At 42.7% G+C, this 9986-nt stretch overlaps 1 long non-coding RNA gene across 1 annotated transcript; it reads right to left on the minus strand.

Moving 5' to 3' along the window:
- Positions 1-2408: 2408 nt before the first annotated feature.
- On the minus strand, positions 2409-7198 carry LOC310744302. Its single transcript, XR_014539512.1, has 2 exons — positions 6767-7198; positions 2409-2695 (listed from the first exon to the last, which is right to left on the minus strand). It is a non-coding gene; the product is annotated as an uncharacterized lncRNA (long non-coding RNA).
- Positions 7199-9986: the final 2788 nt, after the last annotated feature.

The following is a 9986-nucleotide window of genomic DNA, read 5'->3' on the forward strand; positions in this document are numbered from 1 at the left end:
ACTGTAGTCTAACAACTACGGAGAGCCACAGGTTCTCCACCCCTACCCTAGGGCAGTATCCACCTAAATCATAATCAAGAGTATGTGCTTGCTCTGTATTTAATGATATATATTCACCTCTATTTTTTCTGCTGCATATACCAACTTTTTCATCATTGGAATCAACTGATGAAATGATGGGCATTTTCAGTGTCACTCTCCGCCTTTCGTGATATTGATTAGCTTTTAGCATGTGGTCATAAAAACCATGTACCAATTTCAGAACAACCCTGATGGGAGAAGGAGGAAAACCCCAGATCTCTGTGGAAATAGATGTAAATGATCAAGGTCAAGAAAAGCATTAACCATGAAATGTAACCAACTCTCTCTGAAACATTTATATTTTAATTATGATTCTTCAAGAGTCAAGATTTTTATGTACAGATAAATCTTGGGTGACTATAAGGATTGGAAATTTCAGCAGCACTCTGGTGAAAAGCAAGATATTTCTCCATGAATTTGTTTCTTGGCCTACTGGCGTGAGCCCCAGAATTGACCTAAACCCAAATGAGTGTGGGATGTGATCACACACAGGTATTTCTGGGCATCCGGAGCTTGCTAAACTAGTCCTAATGGGCTTTCAGAATGGCCCACAACAAAAGTGATTGTGCATCACTACATAAAATGCAGAATAAGGAAGGCCCTTGCAGGTGAGGGGTACATAGCATTATAGGATGACATATTGTACAGAGAGATTGAGGAGATTATCTCCTATCTGCAGGATGAATTAGTACAATTCATTCTGCCACCTTATATTGTGCTGCACGTGTACAGATTCCAAGAAGGTGATTGTTTCTTTTCTAACCTTTACTCTTATACAGGAGATTCTGTGATAGCGTCACAGAGGACATATGAAGAAAACAAAACAAAGGTCCAGGTATGTAGGATAAATGCAGTTCTCCGTGAGTTGTGTATCAGTGTTCTGAGCCAGAAGAGGACAACTGTTACCATGTAAATAAGGTACATTGGTAAGGTAAAGGTAAAGGGACTCCTGACCATTAGGTCCAGTCGCAGACGACTCTGGGGTTGCGGCGCTCATCTCGCTTTACTGGCTGAGGGAGCCAGCGTACAGCTTCCGGGTGATGTGGCCAGCATGACAAAGCCGCTTATGGTGAACAGAGCAGCACACGGAAATGCCCTTTACCTTCCCGCCGGAGCGGTAACTATGTATCTACTTGTACTTCGTACTTTCGAACTGCTATGTTGGCAGGAACTGGGACTGAGCAACGGGGGCTCACCCCGTCGCGGGAATTTGAATCGCTGACCTTCTGATCGGCAAGCCCTAGGCTCTGTGGTTTATGGTATCATAAGTCAAATATTTGCTAGGCTTGTAATGCTGGCTGCCTTGAAAATGTTGCTGTAGCTCAGTGGTGGCTAAAATTGGCCCTCCAGCTGTTTTGGGAGTACAACTCCCATCATCCCTAGCTAATAGGACCACTGGTCAGGGATGATGGGAACTGTAGTCCCAAAACAGCTGAAGGGCCAAGTTTGGCCACCACTGCTAGCTGGAGGGGGCAGTTGCTGCTTCCCTCCCCAGCTGTGGCCCCATTTTTTTTATGTTGTTACAAACCACTGCGATAAATTTTCATGATGCGACAGCACATCAATATTTTTTATAAATAAAATAATTCTAAAATACAGTGGTACCTCGGGTTAAGTACTTAATTCATTCTGGAGGTCCGTTCTTAACCTGAAACTGTTCTTAACCTGAAGCTAATGGGGCCTCCCACTGCCACCGAGCCACCAGAGCACGATTTCTGTTCTCATCCTGAAGCAAAGTTCTTACCCGAGGTAATATTTCTGGGTTAGCGGAGTCTGTAACCTGAAGCGTCTGTAACCTGAAGCGTCTGTAACCTTAGGTACCACTGTAGTAGATCTTGAGCTGCAAAATATAGGATGCATCTTAATGCATATTCCAATAACTTCAGTTTTGGTAGTGAGCTCACCACACCCAGTCACTACTGAGCCCACATTTGAGAGTGTCTAATCTGAAAATGATTTCTGACTCAGGAGCTGTTTTTGGCAGTGTCACACTGATTGACAAATCAGCTCTGCAGGGGGGGGCGGACTAGATGACCCCCAGGGTCCCATCCAACTCTACAATCCTATGATTCTAGGATATGTGAGTATCCTCTGCCAGAAAGCATTCAACGTGCTCATCTCTTGGTTGGAGAGGAGACAAATTCTTCATCTGCCTTAGAATCCTACCCTTCCTTTGCATTTCAGGACGCTTCTTGTGTCGTGTCCAATAATCCCCAGGGATAAATTTGAAATGAAATAGATAGATGATAGATTGATACATTGATCTATGGCTATTTTTCTTCCAGTTATCCTGGAAGCAGCAGGTAGATAGAAGCACACAGGAAACGGAACTAACACTTTTATTTATTTATTTCATTCTGTTAAGATGATGGTTTTGCAGTACTAATTATTGAAATGTGGGGTAGAAAATAAAACTCCTCAAAATGTGACAGGCTTCCTGATCTCAATGATTAATGCAAACTCACTTCTGGAAGAAGAGATGCAGCTGATGTTCTCCATTGTGTCTGTCTGCACATTCTATATTAATCTGTTGCATTACAATGAAGTGCTCTACTGATCAGTAACAAATTGGTATGACGACACTTCTTTTAATAGCTCTGTGGTTTTTGTAATCCTGCAAAATGAAATGGCAAAGAGTCAGTGCAAGCAGACAGGAGTATTAGCCGCAACATTGATTTATTCAGTAATAGAAAGAAACAGATCTTATTTTGAAGTCTGATCTGGACCTTAGAGTGAAAAGAGAGTTCAGCTCTCTTTGAAATGATGAGAGGAACACCTAAATGATTACCTTTGCAAGCATTCCCCCCTGTAGTGTATCAAGGTATTTAGGCAGCTGAGGTCGAGGATTATGTGTATATCCTTTCCCCAACCTTACTTAAAGCCACAATCACTTTATTACTCAATAACTGAAGGGTTTTTTCAATAAAAAAAATATTTGACAGTTATGTCACAGCATCATCATTTTTTTCAGTTGAAGCAATTCCAATTAAATGATGTTATTAAAAAAGTGCTGTTTTTTAATTCAGTAATAGTTCCCCCCCCATACATCCAGCTGATGCCAAAGCATGTTCCTTCAGAAGAACAGTATTTATTCACTAGACAAGATGCTTAAAAAAAAGGATTCTGAATATTGAAACATCTGTCTTTGTTACCAGAGTATGGCGAATCCTCATATAGAAAATCCAGAATCAAAATTAAGGAACAAAATGTCTGAGTCTCTCTCTCCTCTCTCTCTCTCTCTCTCTCTCACACACACAGCCACAGGGAATCTCAATAGGGAACAAGTCTGCACTATGAGAGGAAGATGGGGTTAATCATTTATTTGCTTCCACATAAGAATAGCTCCCCCCACCCACTACTTTATGTCCCAGGTGGAAAAAGCTCATAGGACCACAGGAAGCATACTCTCCAACATTTCTCCAATGAAAATAGGGCCGTCCTATCCAACAACAACAGCAACATTTATATTTATACCCCACCCATTAGACTGGGTTGCCCCCAGCCACTCTGGGCGACTTCCAACATTTATTAAAACATAATAAAACATTAAACATTTAAAAACTTCCCTATACAGAGCTGCCTTCAGATGTCCTCTAAAGGTTGTATAGTTACTTATTTGCCTGGCTCACATAGCTCCATACCCTCCAGCATTGTCCTAATGAAAAGTGGGATATTCCAGGATCAGATCCGAAACTAGGATGGCTTCTGTAAATCCAGTACTGTCCCTAGAAAATGGGGAAAGTTAGAGGGTCTGCTTGTAGCTTGGTATTGTCTATATCAGGGGTCAGCAAACTTTTTCAGCAGGGGGCCGTTCCACTGTCCCTCAGACCTTGTGGAGGGCCGGACTATATTTTGAAAAAAAATATGAACGGTTTTCACCCACCCGCAAAGAGGCCTGAAGATGCTTCGCTTTACCTGTCCCAGTTGTCGTCCCAGTAGCCGCAGTTGGGCTTCTCCAGCCAGCCAGCTGCCGTGGCAGGGTAGGAGGCTGTGTTGGCCAGTGAAGACAGAAGCAGCAGCCCGGTGGAGGAGCCGCGGATGGAGGTAGGGGAACCAGGGTGTCACCGGAGCTTTTACCCACTACCTGCTGCTGCTGCTTCCTGAGAGGCACCGTGGAGAAGAAGACAGAGCCGCTCGCCAACCTGCAAGCGGCTACCTTGGCCTCCGCAACAACCCACCTGAATGTCATGGGAGGAATGAAGGAAGGAGGAAGGGAGGCGGGCAGTGACGAAGGAAGTGTGCAAGGAAGCGGTGCAGGAAACAGGCACGGAGAAGGAAGGAAGGGTGGACTGAGGGAGAGGAAGGTGGAGCAGGAAGAAAATGCAGCAGCAGTTGGCAGCTGACGTCACATGCCCCCTTCACGGTGCTGCCCTGCTGAGGCGGGCAGGTGGGCAAGCCAACTCCCACCGTCAATGGAGCCTGGCATGGGACAAGATTGCTCTGTCCCTGAGGAGAAAAGTGCCGCCATGTGAGGGAGAGGGAGAGGGAAAGAACGCATGCACTGGCAATCCATGCAATGGCGATCCAAGCAGCGATTCCTGGACCATCTGCAGGCCGGATCTATTGGGCCTCATCCGGTCCGCGGACCTTAGTTTGCTGACCCATGGTCTATATTCTAATTGGCAGTGGTTCTCCATGATTTTGAGCAGGGTTTTCTGGCAGCCATACTTTAAAATCCCATCAAAATAAAAGTCCCCCCCTCCCTCCGCTCAAAGAACTTTGGCCAAAGTCAAGCAAAGAAGCAGCCCAATGATTTTTAACTAGGCAGAACCTCCCAGCACTGGGGAACTGACACAGAGAAGGCTCCGTCTCTCGTGCTCATGTCTCAAATCTCCAAAGATGGTACTGAGAGCAAAGTCTCTAATTTGCAGACACTGGTCTTCTGTCGAAATGGTAGAGCTCAGATCCAATTTTATTGTGTCAGCAAGACCTAGGAGCAGGCAGTAAGAGGCCCTGCAAACTTTCCCGGTGAAAAGCTATCATGGCCCAGCTTTCTGCCACCTTTGCAAATGTTAAACAGAACTGAAGCACTAAGCTCTTAAGACTAGCACAAAAGGCACATCATGTGGGGACGTTGACTGCAGTTCATTTTGTTATCTCTGCTGTGCTTTATGATCACATTAGTCTTGATCAGCTTTCAGGACAGTGGCACTTGCTTAACTGTAGCTGCAAAGTCATTAGTGCATATGAAATGGATTTAAGGTTTCAGGAAAGCTTGAACGATAGCATTCCAAGGGCAAAAATGTAATTTCCTCCCAAACGTCTGCTCATTTCCTCTGCCATTGTCCATTGCATGAAACAATACAGGATTCGACGCCGATACTGTGCTTTGCAAGCATAGGAGGATCTCAAAATTGATCATATCAGAGTGTGACAAACAATTCACGAGTCATGACTCTGGTCAGATATGCACCAGAAACCGTACAAAAAACCCTCACAAATACAACAAAATCACAAGCACAGGGCAGAGGGGAGCTAGAAACACAGCTTGCACTCCTTTTAACCTTTAGATAGTTGCATTTTTAGTCCGGTTCAAATAAGAATTATAGAGAGAAAGCATCACTAAAAATCGCTCAGAGCAAATGAATTTTTTAAAAAACAGTCACAATAAGCAATTTCATTTACTAAAGGCACACTTGGGAATGCCACAGAAACAGCTCGACATATTGTCCAGTTCTCTGAATTGCTGCTGCTAATCGAAGCTACAATACACAATACAAAAGCATTTATTTGCTTCTGAAAGTTCTCAATGTGCCACAAATTACTATTGTGCCGATTTCCTTTCTCTTCCTTCCCTGCCTTGTACCCAGATATTTCACTGACCACATGAACGCTGCGCTTGCCAACTCACTTTTAAAATTATTAATCTGAAGATTGGGGTGCGGACTTTGTACAGACATAGCTCAGCTGCTTGAGGATAAATATCAGCTACAAACAAACTAGATGGTATCTGTTGGAAATCAGATGTCCCTGTGTTAAGAAAAGCTATTCAAAATCAGGCTGTTGCCTTTTCTGCCATGAGTAAAGCTCACCAATCTTCTTCCTCTTTGGCGATCACTTTTAGCCGAGTAAGATTGTTTTCCACGAACATGATATTAACAGTGAGTTTGTAAGTGACTGTGGAGGCCAATTCTGGATCCACACGTCTTTACACAGTGGGGACATAGGTTTCTGGGTGGGAGTTGATCACTGTGAGGGTTTACCAAATGTGCCTTCTTCTTAGCACGTTTCTCCCTTTCGTCCCAAGTTCAAGCGTCTTCCAAGCCCATGACACCTTTGGTAAAGGCTGTTCTCCAATTGGAGCACTCACAGGCCAGTGTTTCCCAGTTGTTGGTGTTTATACTATATTTTTCTAGATTTCCTTGAGAGAGTCTTTAAACCTCTTTTGTTGATGCTTTCTATTTTTAAGTTTGGAATAAGTTATAGTCCCCCAAAATAGGGGTCATCTTATACATGGGGGCGTCTTATAGACATAAAAGTATGGTAATTTTGTCACCACCACCCCCGTGATGACACCCGGGGTGGACCGCCCTCCTCCTTCCTCTGCCTCTGGCAGGGAGCCAGGCGCCTGCTGATATCTCTGTTTTCTTTTCATGAAAGGAGCCTTTCCCCAACGTTTACCTTATTCTGGCCAAATCCCTGGAGAGACGTGACAAACCTCCGGCACTGGGGCATGGGGAAATACCTTTTGGGAGTCGTAGGAACACTCTCCCCACCTGCGGCTTCTTACAGGTTCTTTCAGAAACATTGCTCCCCCAAACCGAGGAGGCTGAGCGTAGCCATCACGGTTAGTTGCCTTGGATAGGCCTCTAAATGTTTGGTGTGGCTGAGGCAGCTGAATATGCGTCTGAGCTGACGTTCTGTCTGTAGCTTTTGGCCAGTCACAGCCCATTCCCTGCTTCGTCCACAGGGCCACGACTCCAGGGATCAGGCACCAGCTCCAGTTCCCAGGATGAAGAATCAGAGGGCATCCCAGCGGTTCCCAGCTGCCACCCCTTGCGCCTCTTCCCCATTGCCCCTTATCCATGCAGGAAATCTGTGCACTAGAGAACATTTTAAACAAAAGCGAAACTCCATCATCCGTGGCATCCCAGTCTTGCCTTTCTGGATTGTATTGTCCTTCTTTTTTTTTTTATATATAATATTTTTATTTTCCATATAAACACAATACAACGAACATAAACATACAAAAAACAGAAAACAAAACAAAAAACATGTATCATTTCATATCCTAATTTCATATCCCATCTTCCCCGACTTCCTCATGCCTCCCCTTTCTGTATTCCAAATTCTTATTGATTGTTCAGCAAATCTTCCCTTATTTTAATTTAAATTTAGACTATTCTTCCTTATTCTCCTTGTCTTAACCATTACTAATAGTAACCATTTACTTTCCAGTCCAACATCATTCTAACTTTCATTAACTTTGTAATATTTCTTTAAATAGTCCTTGAATTTTTTCCATTCTTCTTGCGCTGCTTCTCTTCCCTGGTTTCGGATTCTGCTCGTCATTTCTGCCAAGCCCATATAGTCTATCACCTTCATCTGCCATTCTTCCAGTGTGGGTAGTTCCTGCGTCTTCCAGTACTTCGCAATGAGTATTCTAGCTGCTGTTGTAGCATACATAAAGAAAGTTATATCCGTCTTTAACACCCCTTGGCCGACAATACCCAAGAGAAAGGCCTCTGGTTTCTTGGGGAAAGTATGTTTAAATACCTTTTTAAGTTCATTATAGATCATTTCCCAGAATGCCTTAATCTTCGGGCAAGTCCACCAAAGATGAAAAAATGTACCTTCAGTTTCTTTACATTTCCAACATTTGTTATCAGGCACATGGTAAATCTTTGCAAGCTTGACTGGGGTTATGTACCACCTATATATCATTTTCATAATGTTTTCTCTTAAGGCATTACATGCCGTAAATTTTATCCCGGTGGTCCACAACTTTTCCCAATCAGCAAACAAGATATTATGACCAATGTCCTGAGCCCATTTAATCATGACCGATTTAACCGTTTCATCTTGTGTATTCCATTTCAGCAGCAAATTGTACATTTTGGACAAATTCTTAGTACTGGGTTCTAACAGTTCTGTCTCCAATTTTGATTTTTCCACCTGGAAGCCAATTTTACTGTCCAGTTTAAACGCTTCGTTTATTTGATGGTAGTGAAACCAGTCTCTCACCTTCCCTTTTAATTTCTCAAAACTCTGCAATCTCAATTTGTCCCCTTCCTTTTCCAAAATTTCCCAGTATCTTGGCCACTTGGACTCCATATTTAACTTTTTAACTGCCTTAGCTTCCATTGGCGACAGCCACCTTGGAGTTTTATTTTCCAGCAAGTCTTTATATCTGACCCAGACATTTAGTAGTGCTTTTCTGACAATATGATTTTTGAAACTTTTATGTGCTTTAACCTTGTCATACCACAAATATGCATGCCACCCAAAAATGTTATTAAAACCTTCCAAATCCAAAATGTCTGTGTTTTCAAGAAGTAGCCATTCTTTCAGCCAGCAGAAAGCTGCCGCTTCATAGTAAAGTTTAAAGTCTGGCAGGGCAAACCCCCCTCTTTCCTTTGAATCCGTTAATATCTTAAATTTAATTCTGGGCTTTTTGCCCTGCCAGACAAATTTAGATATGTCTTTTTGCCACCTCTTGAAACAATCCATTTTATCAATTATTTGCAATGCTTGGAACAAAAACAACATTCTTGGCAATACATTCATCTTTATAGCTGCAATACGGCCTAACAAGGAAAGCTTTAAGTTGGACCAAATCTCCAAATCTTTTTTCACTTCTCTCCAAGTTTTTTCATAATTATCTTTAACCAAATTCACATTTTTAGCTGTCATATTTATACCCAAATATTTCACTTTTTTAACCACAGTTAACCCTGTCTCATTCTGAAACCTTTCCTTTTCTATCTGTGTCAAATTTTTCTCCAAAACCTTTGTCTTAGACTTATTCAATTTAAATCCTGCCATTTGACCAAACTCTTGAATTATTTCCAAAACTCTTTTCGTGCTAGCTTCTGGCTCTTGTAATGTAAGTACTAAGTCATCTGCAAATGCTCTCAGTTTATATTGTTTAGCTCCGACCTGAATCCCTTTTACCAACTGGTCCCTCCTAATCATATTAAGCAAAACCTCCAGGACCGATATAAAAAGTAATGGGGAGATAGGGCACCCCTGACGTGTCCCTTTTTCAATCTTGAACTCTTCTGTAACCACATTGTTTACAATTAGTTTAGCTTTCTGTTCAGAGTATATTGCACCTATACCATTCTCAAACCCTTGGCCTACCCCCATCCCCCGGAGGTTCTTCAACATAAAACTCCAAGAAATATTGTCAAAGGCTTTCTCGGCATCCACAAATATCAAAACAGCTTTAGTGTTTATGTTCACTTCCAGCTTTTCCAAAATATCAATTATATTCCTTACATTGTTCGACAATTGCCTTTTTGGGAGAAAGCCCGCTTGGTCCCCGTGAATCTCCTCCATCAAAACTCTTTTCAGTCTTTTTGCTAAAATATCAGCAAAGATTTTGTAATCCACATTCAATAACGAGATGGGTCGGTAGTTTTTAAGTTGGGTCTTTTCAGTCTCTGTCTTTGGTATAAGTGTAATGTAGGCCTCTCTCCACGTATCGGGTGCCCTTTTCCCCTCCATAATCTCATTGCAGACTTCCTTCAGAGGTTGTATCAACCCTTCCTTCAAAACTTTGTAGTATTTGGAAGTCAGTCCATCCGGTCCAGGGGATTTGCCCAGCGTCATGCCTTGAATGGCATCTTCTATTTCTTGTGCTGATATCTCCTGGTTCAATATTATCTTACTTTCTTGCGAAACCTTTTTCAGCCCATTTTCCTCGAGGAACTGTTGTATGTCCATTTCTTTTTGCGGCCCTT

This window comes from Podarcis filfolensis (genome assembly GCF_964270895.1).
Source record: "Podarcis filfolensis genome assembly, chromosome: 10".
NCBI classification, from domain to species: Eukaryota; Metazoa; Chordata; class Lepidosauria; order Squamata; family Lacertidae; genus Podarcis; species Podarcis filfolensis.